Raw genomic sequence first — 14,926 nt, forward strand, 5'->3', positions numbered from 1 at the left:
AGGGGCCCCAGGGGAAGGGCGAGAGGTGCTTCTCGGGGGTGTTATTGGAGAAACTGAAGCAGGTTCATTGCGCGACGAGGGAGGGGTTGCCGGGACCAAGGCTGCAGGTAGCCTGACCATTGTGCAGGTAGAACAGAATTGGGGAAACACTGAGCGGCCCCTGCGGCTGAAGGGCAAAGAACTTGGTGGAGGCAGAGGCTTATGGGAAGTGTCCCAGCCCTGAGACTTGTGGGAAATGTAGTCCTGATTCGTCCAGAACGGAGCAGGGTTAAGTATCTCCCCGGGAGGAAGCAGCGGCTGGTTGAAGGTAGTTGGAGCGGGGGTGGGGGTGGGGGGTGTCCGCTGCCACAGTCTTTGGAAATGATGTGGGCGGAATTCTTGAGTTATAGGGAACGGCATAGACAGGATTGCAGTCCTAACTCTGTCCCTGGCTCGCTCTTTTATCATTATTCATTCACCTTTTATTAAACGTCTGCTATGGGCTAAGCCATGCCCTGTGCCAGAACCTGGGGGTGCAGCAGGGAACAAATCAAACGCGTTCCCTGCCCTTCCTGGGTTGGGGGTGAGGGTGACACAGGGGCTCGCCGAAGGTCCACTAAGAGTTTTTCAAACTATGAGCAGTGAGTCATTACCGAGGTGTGACTTCAAACTTGTGGGTTACGATCATATATATATATATATATTTTTTTTTTTTTTGAATAGTAAAATAGAATAAGCTAGAACATAGCAGAGTGCATGCTGACTGTAAGGGAAATGTCCGTGTATGAGAACTTTTATTTCTGATAGGTCCTTTATTCAAAACCCTGGGGGCCAGATGTGTTTTAGATTTGGGAATTTTTAGATTTTAATAAAGCCGTAGGATCATATACTGTATATTCTGAGTAGCCCTCTTCTGTTCTGGGACAGCCTGGCTGGCATCCAACACTTTAATATTTTTGTGGTGCAATCTATGGACGGCAGATAAATCATTTAAGGCTGAGTGTCTGTTTAGGTCAAGTTCCACCTCCAAACTTATGATAAAACTTTTTGTTTTAGGAGCTTTATTGATTTCACAACTGTGGATCTGTCTGTCAGAGGGTTTTCAAAATGTGGTTCAGGGTCCCCGTAGGGGTCCCCAAGACTTTGTCAGGGGATCTGAGAGATCAAAACTATGTTCATACTAACACTGAGATGTTACCTGCTTTTTTCACTCTCCTTTTCTCATGAGTGTACGCTGGAATTTTCCAGAAGCTGCACAGCATGCAGTATGGTGACTAACACAGAAATAGCTACAAGGATCCAGCTGTCTTCTGTTGAGCCAGACATTAAAGAGATTTGCAAAATGGTAAGAACAATGCCACGCCTCTCACCAAATTTTTTGTTTGGAAAAATTATTTTTATTAAAATAGGTTTAAATGTTAAGTGCAATTGGCTTATTGTTATTTTAAAGTACATTAATAACTAAGTATTTTTAAATGTATCAGTTTTAATTTTTAAAGTGGTAAATTTTGATAGGCATAACCCACATAAATAATAGCCCTTTGGGGTCCTTAATAATTTTGAAAGTATAAAGATTTGAGAACTGCTGTTTGTGTCTATGTATGTCCTCATCACAACATATACTGGGGGTGCCAAAAAAATGTCTACAAGTGGACACTTTGGTCAACGTTACTCAAGCAGTAGTTTGCCGTAATCAGAAGTCTGGACGCTGATGGGAACCACTTTGAGCACCTCTTGTAATTGCAGAAGTCAAACGTGACTTGTATTCATCTTTTGTTATCAGTATATATTGAGTATTACAATTTTAATAGTTTTTTTCTTTCTTAAAATGTGGATACTATTTTTGGCTATATATGTATATAAAAACAGAAATACTATCTGAGAGAAAGTGACATGTAACTGAGCCTTCATGGGAATCAGCCAGAGAAAAAGAGGGAACAATGACAATGGTGTGTTTGGGCAGAGGGAACTGCACGTGCAAAGAGGAAGGTAGGAGGTAGCCGTTGAGGGGGTGAAATGAGAAGAAATATTTAGTTTGCTCTCATTGCAGGCCAGGCACTGATACTCACCCACCCTTACAGAGCCATGCCTGAGGTGGGGGTAGCCATTGGGCAAACCGTCACACAAATAGATATGCAACTTCAAATGATGCTAAATGCAACGAGGGAGAAGACAGGGGTGTGTGATTTAGGCTGTGGAGGAGTCAGGTGGAGTCTATTCTAAGAAAGTGACAGTAAAGTCCAGGTCTGAGAGGGAAAGAAAGAGGTAGGGGGAGAGCATGGCAAAGAGTACAGGGGCCGAGGGAACAGTGCTAGGGGTGGCTCTGAGGTTGGACAGCTATTGTGGCTGTGTCTGAATGGGTAAGGAAGCAGGGACATGAGTAATGTCAGAGAGATGAGCAGGCGTCGGCTCAGTGGGCCATATGGTGAGGAGTTGGGGTGTATTCTCAACCAATGAATTATTTAAGAGTTCTGAACTGAGGAGGAACAGGATTTGACCTCAGTGCCAATAGGCTCCCTCTGCCTGTGGTGTGGGGAAAGACTGAGGGTGGAAGCCAGGAGCCCAGGGACAAGGTGATTTCAATGGTCCAAATGAGAGATGGTGGCAGCTCAAGTGGGCGACTGGCAGTGGAGGCAGAGAGGAGCAAATAGCTTCAGGATAATTACAAGTGTCAGGGAGGATGTGGGGAACTCGGAACCCTTGGACTTTGCTGGTGGGAACAGTGCAGGCCCTTTCAAAAACAGTATAGCAGGAAGGCAGTTTTTGGAGGTGTTAACCCTCTGCCTTCTCAGACCACTGGTGCTCTTATAACAAACACTTATTCTATGACACACACAAAAAAAACAAAAACAAAAAAACCCAACAGCCTGGCAGGTCCTCCAAAAGTTAAACACAGAGTTACCAGTTGGCCCAGCAATTCCACTCCTAGGTATTTACCCAAGAGAAATGATAACATGTGTCTGCACAAATGTTTGTACGTGAATGTTCATAGCAGCATTATTCATAAACAAAATATGGAAGCCACCCAAATATCCATCAGCTGATGAATGGATAACTAAATGTGGTGTATCTAGACAACAGAATATTCAGCCACAAAAGGGAATGAATTCATGATAGATACTACAACATGCATGAATCTTGAAAACATTATGCTACGTTAGAGAAACCAGACACAAAAGGCCACAGATTATACGAGGTATGATTAAAAAATACAGTGAATGCTGCTGCTGAGTGCCATCAGGTGATATTGTGTTTTTTGACCTTGATGGAATTGTGCAAGCTGAGTTTGTACTCAGGAACACTATGGTGAGCTCTGAATATTATAAGGGCTTATTAGAGCATTTAAGAAATGATGTGCATAAAAACGGCCTGAGAAATGGGCAAACGGTTTCATCCTCCATCATGACAATGTTCCGTGTCACACATCGCTTCTGGTACGGCAATATCTGTCAAATAAAAACATTACGGTGTGTCCTCATCTACTTTTTTCACCTGATTTGGTACCGTGCAACTTCTGGCTCTTCCCCAAAGTCAAAATGACCATGAAAGGTATATGTTTTGAATCGATTCAGGACATTGAGGCAGCCACAACAACAGCGCAACTAAAGATACTCACGAAAGAGGACTTCCAGAACGGCTTCAGAAAGTGGCAAGAATGATGGGATAAGTGTGTTCAAAGTGAGGGGAGTATTTTGAGGGGGATTAATGGCAATGCGTCTTTTACTGTAATAGATTTTTCTAAATTTAAACATTCACCGTATTTTTTTTATCACACCTCGTAGGATCCCATTTATAGGAAATGTCCCACATTGGCAAATCAGACAGAAAGCAGATTAGTCGTTGCCTTGGGATGGGGGCAGCTAAAGGATTTCTCACAAAGGAGATGAAAATGTTCTAAAATTGATTGTGGTGATGGTTGCACAACTTGGTGAATATATTAAAAACCACTTAACTGTACACTTTAAATAGGTGAATTGTACGGTGTGTAAAGTCTATCTCAGTAAAGCCACTGAAAATTTGCTTCAAGCTATGTTTTGGCATGGGGGCTGAGGGAGACAGAAGTGTCTAGAATGCTTAAGAGGGTGGATTAGACGACTGAATACACAGAAGGTCCTTCAACATTGGAAGGCCAACGACAGGAATTGCTGCATAAATGTCAATTATTATTGCTATTATTATGGTGATCCTGTTGAAACTGGAGTCAGATCCCATTGCTCCTTTGCTTAGAACCCTTCCATGGCTCTCATCTCACTCAAAGTAAAAGTAACGTCCTCACTGTGGCCCCCAAGGCCCTGTAAGATTGCCGCCCCTCCCCTCTCTAGTCATTTCTTCTCTGAACCTCAGCTCCTACCCTCTCTAACCCCCTATTCACAAGCTTTGGCTGTAATGGCCTCCAAGTTATTCCCATATTCTAAGCATGGTCCTACCTCAGGGCCTTTGCACTGGCTGTTCCTTCTTCAATATCCACGTGGCTCCTTGCTTACCTCTTTTACATCAAAGCTCAAATGTCACCTCCTCAGGAAAGCCCTCCCTGATTACCTTGTTAATAACTGCATCTCTCCTAGTCCCCATCTCACATATGAAATCTCTCTCTTTTCTCTCTTTTCTCGGTATGACCATGTGATCCATTAGATCTTTCACTTCTTTGTTTTGGTTATTGTTGTCTCTCTCAGTAAAGCCCCAAAAGGACCCAGATCTATTTGGTTCTCCTGTTCCCTGCTCTCTTCCCAGTGCCTTCTAGAGTTCCTGGCACAATAAATATTTTCCGAATGAAGGAAAGAATTCGAGGCCATTTCCTGTTGATGCCTTCACTGCTGGATGAAAGCCATGGCCCCTCCCCAGTCATTCAAGTGTTGCCCACTTGGCACAAGTTCCAGCAGATGGACCCTGACCACCCATTTGGGAGAAGCAGAAGGGCAGGGTGTTGTGGGGATGCAAGAGGACATGCCATGTTGAGCCAGGGTCGCTTACAGAGAAGCTTCTGTAGAAGGTGATATTTGGGTTTAACTGTGACGAGAGCAGGGGCGAGGCTGAGGCTGGGGGTGGTTAGTGGAATAGGGAATGCATTCCAGGCCAGGAGGGATGGAGTGCACAAAGGCCTGCAGGTGTGAAACAGCTTGGAAGATTTAGGCAACTTCTACCTGCCCCACCTACTGCCTCCCCAGCTCAGTGGCTCAGGCCCAAAACCTCAGAGTAGTTGTTGACTTCTGTCTTGTTCTCACACCTCCACATCCCTCTGTCAGCTTTCAAAATATTCCCAGAGCTTGACCACCTCTTATCACCACTGCTCCCACCATCACTGTTTGCTTGGACTGGTGCAGTAGCTTCCTTCTCTGTCTCTTCTTGCCATGGCAGCCAGGAAAGCCTGTTAACAACTAAGTCAAGTCCCAGCCCTTATCTGCTCTCTACTCTCCTACAGCATCCATCTCACTCAGAGTAAAAGTCCAAGTCTTTCCCATGGCCCACAAGACCCCAAATGATCTGCTGCTTTATATTCCTCTGCCCTTATCTCTGGCCCTGTCCCCCTGGCTCATCCCCCTGCAGTCATACAGGCTTTGTTCCTGTTCCTTGAACACACTGCGTACATCGGAAACTGCCCAGGGCCTTTGCACCACCTGTCCTCCTCTAGGGAATGCCCAGATCTCCAGCTGGCTGACCTCCTTGCTACAACGAGGCCTCTGCTCCTGTGTGGCCTTCCCAGAGCCGCGTTCCCTGGCCACCAAAGCTGCAGCCCCAACTTTTGCCTTCTCCAGGCCCTTACCCCATTTTGTTTTACTTTATTGCATTCAGCTCTCCCTGACATCGTGCTGCATGTATGTTTATGGAGCCCTTGAGGGCAGGATCTTTTGCCTGCCTTGTTCCTGGTGTCTGCACATAGAAGGTGCTCAGTGCTCAGTGATTGGAGGAGTGAGGCTGGAGTGACGGGGGCATTGCGCAGGGGTGAGATTACCAGAAGGCTCTGAGCATCTATGGGGGGTGGGGCCTTGCCCAGGGTGAGCAGGGAGGCACCCAGCCTCCTCCTCCTTTATAAAATCAAAGGGCCACTGGGGTATGAAGGGCTCAGGAAGGAAAATTTCATGAGCCTAAGATGCTGCTTCACACCTCATTCATTCATTCATTCATTCACTCATTCATTCACCACTCAACAAACAAACAGGCCTCCATCCTGGCAGACTAGTTGGTGTGGACATAAAGAAGGAAGCAGCAAGGACCACCATATTAATAACAATATTTCACTTCACTATTAATGGGGGTATCATTTACATACAGTCACATGCACAGATCTTACAAGGACAGTTTGATGGTCTTCACAAATGCATATGCCTATGCAAGCACCACCCCAATTAAGACAGAGAACATTTCTGTTCTCAGAAAGGTCCTTTGCACCCCTTCCCAATCCACCCCCATCCCCAGGCAACCATCAATCTGCATTCCTTCACTATTGATTAATTTAGCCCGTTCTAGAACTTCGTGTGAATGGAATCATAAAGTCATTGTCTTTGGAGTTTGACTCCATTTGCACAGATGATGATTTTGAGATACATCTGTACTGTTCAGTGTATCAATAGTAGTGTGTTCCTTTTTATTGCTGAGGTGCATTCCATTGTATGGCTGGACTATATTTTGTTCATCCATCTCCTGTTGGGTCTTTTTCAATTTGGGGTGATTACCCATAAAGCTTCTGTGAACACCTATGTATAAGATGGATCTAACCTTTCATGGCTCTTGTGTAAATATGTGGGAGTGGGATTGCCGGATTGGAGGGTAGGGATATGTCTAACTTGATAAGAAAAGTAGCAGCATTTTTTGAGTGTTTATACTATGATGACCACTTACCAGGCGTCATGCGTTGTCATAACAACTCTCAGAGGCAGATATTATTATCAGCTCATTGTATAGAAAAGAAAATAGAGGCTCAGAGGGGTTGCAATCCTTGCCCGTGTCCACAAATGCAGGAAGTGAGAGGGCTGGGACTTGAGCTCAGGCCGGTAGGCATTGTGCCCAAGGGCTGTGCCACCAAATCCAGATCTTTCACTGGATTTTATCTAGAGGGCAAGAGACATTTGTGCAAACCTTTTACTGAATTGGAGGCAACATCTCTGCCACCAGAGCCATCTCTGTCCTTCATTTACTTATTTGTCTTTGATCATCATTTACATAAAAGCCACAAAAATTGGAAACTACCTCAACGTTCATCAGCAGGGAGTGGATTAATAAATAGGGTGCATCCATCCTGCCAAATACGACATAACTGTCAAAAAGAATGACAAAGAGGCATGGACCGGCAGAGAAAGAGCTCTAAGATGTATTGTTGACTGAAAAAAGCAAGTTCCGGGTTAACAAGTGCAGTGTGATACCATTTATAAAAGAAAAAAAATAGCAGTAACAATCCAAAGCTGCTTTCTGAGGCAAATACATACGTGTATGTAGGCTCTGAAAAAGGTACGCAAAGATATAAAACAAACTTATAGTAGCAAAAAATAGGAGTGGGCATGAAATGTGAAATCCACATCATTTGAATTTTTTTAATATTCTGGTTATAGGCAACACACTTAATTTTTTCCAGTTTTATTTTATCTAATAATAATTTGTATAAAAAACACTGTACATAATATATACAATTTGGTTTGTTTGGACATATGTATGCACTTATGTTGCCATCTCTACAATCCAGGTAATAAATATACCCATCGCCTCCGAACCTTTCCTAGTGGTGTCCCTTTGTGTGTGTGTGTGTGTGTGTGTGTGTGTGTGTGTGTGTGTGTGTATTGTTTTTGGTCTTGGTGGTAAGAACACTTAACACAATATCTACACTCTTATCAAAATTTTAAGTACACAATACCATATTGTTAACTGTAGACACTATTTGCACAGTATGTCTCTGGAACTTTTTAAAGAAAAAAGTGTTCATATCTTCTCTCTACATTTTTGGTTGTTAATTTAAAAATTTAGGTAACGCTAAGGATGCAAATAAAAGTTTGAACCAATGTTGTGGATACACAGAGGTGGAAGCAAATGTTTCTACTGGGGCAGGGGTTGTGAGTCATTAAGGTAAGCAAAGGAGATGACTTTGAGGAGCCACGAGTTTGCCAGGTAGATAAGAGTGCAGAAGGGAGGGCTTTGGGTCCATACACTTACATAAGGAAAAAAAAATCACATCCTTCTTTTCACTAACCTCCAACTGAAATCTGGCATTTCATTCCATTTTTGTGGATGACTATACTTCCCAAATATGACCTCAATCATGTCTCCCATTCCACATGCTCTTCCGCCACTTCCCCAGGGGGAGATGAACTCTGTATCTCTATTTCTTGAATCTGGGTGACTGCGTTGGACAATGGCTTTCGATGGAAGTGATGCTATGTGAGTTCTGAGGCTATGTCATAAAAATGCCATGCACTTCTGCCTTGTTCTCTTAGAACAAACTCTCTTAGAACTCAGCCTCCATGCTGTGAGGAAGCCCAAGAGCCCACAGGAAAGCTCCCATGGAGAGGACCTGAGGCCCCCAAACCCCAGCCCTCAGCTCCCAGCCCCAGCTGAGCAGTTAGTCCACAGCCAGCACCCACTTGCCAGCCATGTGAGTGAGCCATCTTGAAGGTGGATCCCCCGGCTCCCAGAGGAGCCATCTCTGGTGTTGCCTCATGGATCAAAGAACAGCTGTCTCCACCGAGCTCCACCTAAATTACAGATTCAAGAGCAAAATAAATGATTACTATTGATTTAAGCCATCAAGTTTTGCAGCGGTTTGTTACACAGCAGTGGTTCACGCATACAATTACAGCTATAACGTGGGTAACAAACCACAATAGCATTGGCAATACCTGTGACTTTGTTTATTCTGGAATCTATTCTTCTAGCGATAGGAATCACAGCTATTTCCAAATCATGTCACAGTAGTTGCAGATATTTGAAATATTGTTCACCCTCCTCACCACTTTGAAATTACATTAGCCACTAGACCTGCTGCTAATTCTTATTGTTTAATGTTAATAAAGAAGTATATATATCAAAAATGCATCTTTTAAATATTTTGATAAGTGTGTTTTAGTTGGTTTCATTATCCTACACATTTTCTTTTATGCATTTAAACATTATTTCAGAAGGTATCACCGAAAGTATAATTGTCGAAAAGCAGTTAAAAACACAACCCATACAGTAACATACAGTAAGCACATGACAAAGGTTGACGTAACACATTAATGAGAGAACCAAAAGAATGACAGACTTGCTCAAGGGAGGACATGAGAAACTAATGGATAGATATAAAGGCAGGGAAAGAGAGAAGTCCAGAATGAGATGAGGGAGTAAGAGACAGAAACAGCTAATGACCTTTGGGCAATAACTTTTGGGACTGTCTTTATACTTGAAAAACAGTCATTTCAATTAATTGATTTTAAACAAGTTAACACCTGGCTTTACAGAGTGGGGACCCTTAATTAAGAAAAAAGTTAAGTCAAAGGAAGTATAAAATAGTAGGTCAAACATTTCCCTAGAGTAGGAATTGGCATGTTGCCTTCTGCTAGATAAATCCAGACCGCTGCCTATTTTTATAAATAAAGTTTTATTGGAACACAGTCATGCCCATTCATTTATATGTTGTCTGTAGCTCTTTGTGCAGCACCGCAGCAGAGGTGAGCCATAGACCATATGGTTGCAAAGCCTAAACTATTTATCTGGTCCTTCACAGACAAAAATTTGCCTGCCTATGCCTAGAGTGTCAGGTGACCATTAAGTATGCTTGTTAGTGTTCTTGTCCTGCGTAGTCCAATATGGCAGCCCCCATTTAGTTAGTTAAATTTAATTTAATTGTATGCGAGACTACACAAAGATGTGAACATTAGGCTGTGGGGATTATTGGGGCCGTTTTGGAGGCTGCCTGCTGCAATATGGGACCAATCTCACACGGGAGTAAAATAACTAATATCATCTAGCCCCCTTTGTCTGTGACAATAGACTTAGCTTTCAAAGCTGGCGCTGAAATGTTCCCCACTGGCCCATGACGTTCCTCACAGCCCCTAGGGGACCGTACTGCTCGGTTCCCTGTGACCTTGCGGCCCTTTATGCATCCATCCAGTTGTCCCTATGTCATCTTCTGGCTTTGTGCTTGCATGTCTGCACAACTGCTATCAGTTTAAGTGAGACAAAGAGTCTGCACTCCTTGAATGCAAAAAGCCGTGGGTTTTATTAGACCTTTAATATAAAGGGAAAAGAGGAGTGGGCGTGCTAACGAACCTCTGTGGGTTTCACAAAGGCATTTCATAAGTACGCCTTTTAGGAATTCAGAGCTGGCAGTTAAAATGTGATTACCAGAGATGAGAAGTCATGGCCATGGTAACTTGGAGGGGAGTGTGCAGAGCATAAGCACGTGGGTTTTGTTTTGTTTTTAAATCTGGGTGCTGGATAATTGGTGTGTCCATTTGAAATCAATACATCAAGCTGTCTGCTTGTGAAACGTATTCTCATATATGCATATATACTCACACACTGGAGTCTAATACAAACTTTAAAAACTGTTATTGCCAAGGAAACAAATTATCACATAAGACAACTAATTAATGTCTCAGGCTTTTTAGAAACAGAGTTGTCTGGTGGTTAAGAACCTGGGCATTTGAATCCCAGTTGGGCAATCAAAGCTGTGTGACTTTGGGCAAGTTACTTAACCTGTCTGATCCTCAATTTATATATCTATGAAATGACGATCCTACCTACTGGGCAAAATTGCCTGAAATCAAAGCGAGTAGAGCATTTAGTAGAATATTTGTCACAGAACGAATGTTCAATACATGATACTACTATTATTCCTACCATAGATGCGATAAATGGGTAAAGAAGTAGAAAATGCAACACTACTATACAGATAAAAAAGGAGCAAAGGATATGAACACATTAAGTCCCAAGACAGAACTACAGTGGATTAAGAGTTGTGGGAAAACATTTATCTTCATTATTAAATCTCTTAATAGGACATGTCATTAAATGATCTGTTCAGCATATTTATTTACTTGTTTATTGTCCATCTCCTGTCCCCTCGCCCACTAGAACATGAACTTCCAAGGTTGAGAGTTTCTGTCTATTCTTGTCCATTGCTTCATCCAATGTCTAGAACAGTGCTGGCCATGTAGCAGGTGCTCAATAAATATTTATTGACTCAGTTAATGAATATATAAATAAAAATGAGATTCAACTTTTCACTGACCTTCTTTTCACAATGCTCTAATACAATGATGAAATTCAGTAATAGTGAGGATGTGATGAGACCAACCCTGTCGTACTATGCTTATTGTGAATGAGTGGAAGTTATTTTAACACTCATTTTAACCTAAAAACTGACTTGATACTCGTATCCAGGAATTCTTCTTCCGGGACTCTGTTTGAAGGAAATAACATAAGATCTGCACAAAAGTTTATGCACAAAGATTTTCTCTATTGAGTTATTTGTAACAGTAAAAGAAAAAACCAAAATTGGGTATAACAAATATTTATAATAGCAAACTTTATATATTTATAATAATAAGCTTTAGAGAAAAGGCTCTGAAATATGGAATAGCAACATTAGGGAATGTAATGCAATCATTTAAAATGTAATGGGGAAAATGTTTTTATGCTATATTATTAAATGAAAATAAGCAGGATGCAGAAATGCTGTGTAATGTACTCTCAACAAGAAACTGAAGAAAACTATTTATATTTTTTAAATTATTAGAAACACCTAGAGCAAATAATGGTGGCGGAACCACCAGTGGTTTTTCTTTTTGTCTTTTGCTTTTCTGTAGATTCTCTCTACACCACATGGATGCGATTTGGGGGTACGCACAAAGAAAATAATTTGCAGACTGAAGTATTTCTTCCTCTGACCAGACAGAGACTCAGCTCTGAAGATGATGGAACCGAACCAGAATGCAGAAATGGCACTGGGCACACACATAATTATTCCAGTGAAAACTTGGACATGAACCAAATGTCCAACAACAGGGAACTGAGGAAGTAAATTATAATGCAGCCATTATACTCTTAGGCGGGCATTAAAAGTTATGTTGAACGAAGATCTGGAAGCATCATGGCAAATGGTTATTTGTGCCTAAAATCGTGTATAAAACAGCAAGATATAAGATGGCATTTGCACTATCATCCTTTCCATGTTTGGGGAGCGTATACGGGCCACATACGCCCTGGCCTCTGCTTTGCCAATGACTCTATAATCTTGGCAAACTGAGGCAAGACTAGGACTGTGTCTCTCTTTAGGTTCCAGGACTGGAGTCCCTCGACCCTAGCTCAGAGGGGTAGTAGGTAAGGGGACAGGGCCACAGATGCCAGAGGCTGGGAGCATCAGAATTAACCTGGGTCTACCCCACCCCAAACATGTTCCCATCGCTGGTTCCCTGCTTCTCAGTCAACTCTGAAATACGACTGCATTGTGTCCTATGGCTGCTGCAACAAATCGCCCAAAACTATGTGACTTAAAACCACACACATCTATTCTCTTAGTTCTGGAAGCCAGAAGTCTGAAATGAGTCCACTCGCTCTCTCTTCCATAATATCTCCTACTATATGAGATCCTTTGATCCCATTGGATCCACCTGGATATTCCAGGATCCTCTCCCCAGCTCAAGATCCTTAATTTAATCATGTCTGCAAAGTCCCTTTTACCACGTGAGGTAACACATTCTCCGGCATAGTAATCATTTTTAAATTTTTCTGTATCTCACGATGTTTTGACATTTTGGAAGGCCTCAAGCATCCAGGCAGAGACTGCCCTCCCAGGGCTAGCTAACCCTTAAAGATAACAACAACCTTCCGGCTAGCAAGCCTTTCAGATGCAAACCAACCAATCCTGAGTCCATTCCCCAACCACCCCTTTTATCTCATTCTCACATACCCAGTCAATATTTCTCCTGCCCTAAATCATCCCAGGGCCAGGTACCTGGAGACTAGAAACTACCCCTCTGGCCCAAAGACCCCGGAATTAGACAAAGTAGCTGATCGTAAACTACTCACCCTGTTCTGATTTGCCTTCCCCTCGAGAACTCCAATAAAGGCCCTGGCTAGCCCTCCTCACCTCCGGACCAAACCTGGTGTTCCCCCAGTGGCCCTGCCTGGCCTGGCAGCGCCTTGCCTCTCGGGAAATGTAAATAATAAAAATCTTATTTCAAAAAGATTGACACTTGTGTCATCACTAAATCACTCTATACATCAAAACCTAATGTGTACAAATTTTAGAACAGGGCTTCTGGGGATTCAGACCTGGATTCCACTGGGGAACATTCTTCAGCCCACCACTGGTGGTAAGGAGAAAGGGAAGCTATGAGACAGGGAGAGTGCCCCCTAGGTGGCACTGGGGGCTGGCGGGAGCGTGTGGGTGAGAGATGATGAGGGCAGCAGATGTGGGAATGCGGGTGAGGAATAGAGTGAAGAAATAAAATGGAGTCACTGTAGTCAAGTGGCTCAATTACTGAAATCAAGTAGGTTGAGGTGTGAGGAAATGATTCTGCTTTTGTTTTAACTAGCCTGGGAAATTAAACATTTGAATGTTCCACTCCTCTGTCAATGCCTGGAGGTATATTAGACCTCCAGATAATCTTCTGATTACCCCCTGAAGGAGTCACGTATCCAGACCACCTGACATCTGACAGATAATGGTCCTAGACCAATCCTAGGGCTCTACTCACAACTCTTCTATAGCCAAACATGTAGGTTGTGTCCTGCCCCAGCCACCCCCAGCCCACAGACCAATTCTCCAAATCTCTAGACACCATCTGGGTGTTCAAAAATTCCAATCTGACACTGCCCAGAGTTAGCAGAGTTAATGCAGTTTCCACAGGTCTCCGTTCCACAGGCTCAGTCCCATAAGACTGTCCCTACTTCAGACACCAATCGCTAGTCCCAGGTTGTCACCTGTACTTCTGACTGACTGGCTATAAATCGGGAATTCCCACGACCGGGTCCTCAGGTTTAATAATTTGTTATGGCAACTCACAGAACTCAGGGAAGTACTTCACTTTCACTTAACTTTACTTCCATTTATTTTCATTTATTAGTTTGTGTCAAAGGACATGTTAAAGGATGCCAGTGAAGAGCCCCATGACGAGGTGGCTATCCATTCACTTTCAAAAATTGCGATATGATTGACATATAACATGGTGCAAGTTTAAGGTGTACAGCACGTTGACGTGATATATTTATACATTGCAACCACCTGGGGTTGGCTAACTCTGCTATCACATCGCGGTATCATCATTTGTCTTTCATGGTAGGAACAATTAAGATCTAGTCTCTTAGCAACTTTGAAGTTCATAATACAGTACTGTTGCTTATAATCACTATGCTCGGCATTAGGTCTCCAGGCCTTCGGTATCTACTGGCAGCAAGTTTGTAGCCATCTTATTTTCACAAGTCAGGTTTATTGAGGTACCATTTGCATAAAACCAAATAATTCCAGACAATAAAACCCATCCTTTTAAAGTATATGATACAACTTTTTTTATTATTATTATTGGGGAAGGGGAACAGGACTTTATTGGGGAACAGTGTGTACTTCCAGGACTTTTTCCAAGTCAAGTTGTTGTCCTTTCAGTCTTAGTTGTGGAGGGCGCAGCTCAGCTCCAGGTCCTGCTGCTGTTGTTAGTTGCAGGGGGCTCAGCCCACGAACCGGCAACCTTGTGGTTGAGAGCCCACTGGCCCATGTGAGAATCAAACCGGCAGCTTTCGGCGTTAGAAGCACGGAACTCGAATGGCCTAAGCCACCGGGCTGGCCCCCTATGGTACAAATTTTAAGCATACAGTTCATGAGTTTGTTTTCATTTATTTATTTACAGCTTCATGAAGCTGTAAATGAACATATAATACATTGTACATATTTGAAATTGTTCAATTTGGTAAGTTTTGACATATGTGCACCTCTGTGAAGCCATCACTACAATTAAATAATGAACATTTTGCCATCCCCAAA

General features: G+C 42.9%; 1 long non-coding RNA gene across 2 annotated transcripts in view; it reads left to right on the top strand.

Moving 5' to 3' along the window:
• LOC308489463 overlaps positions 1–13,128 on the top strand; it is a 13,652-nt gene extending 524 nt beyond the window's left edge. Inside the window, exons 1-3 of one of the 2 annotated variants that reach the window (XR_013992103.1) lie at positions 255–307; positions 1,228–1,324; positions 11,754–13,128. This is a non-coding gene — a long non-coding RNA (uncharacterized lncRNA). Of the gene's footprint in view, positions 1–254; positions 308–1,227; positions 1,325–11,753 lie in introns of those variants that run through there. The other variant, XR_013992102.1, reaches the window with a different exon arrangement.
• The last annotated feature ends 1,798 nt before the right edge of the window (positions 13,129–14,926 follow it).

The sequence above is a fragment of the Rhinolophus hipposideros genome (assembly GCF_964194185.1).
Source record: "Rhinolophus hipposideros genome assembly, chromosome: 21".
In the NCBI taxonomy this organism is placed as follows: domain Eukaryota; kingdom Metazoa; phylum Chordata; class Mammalia; order Chiroptera; family Rhinolophidae; genus Rhinolophus; species Rhinolophus hipposideros.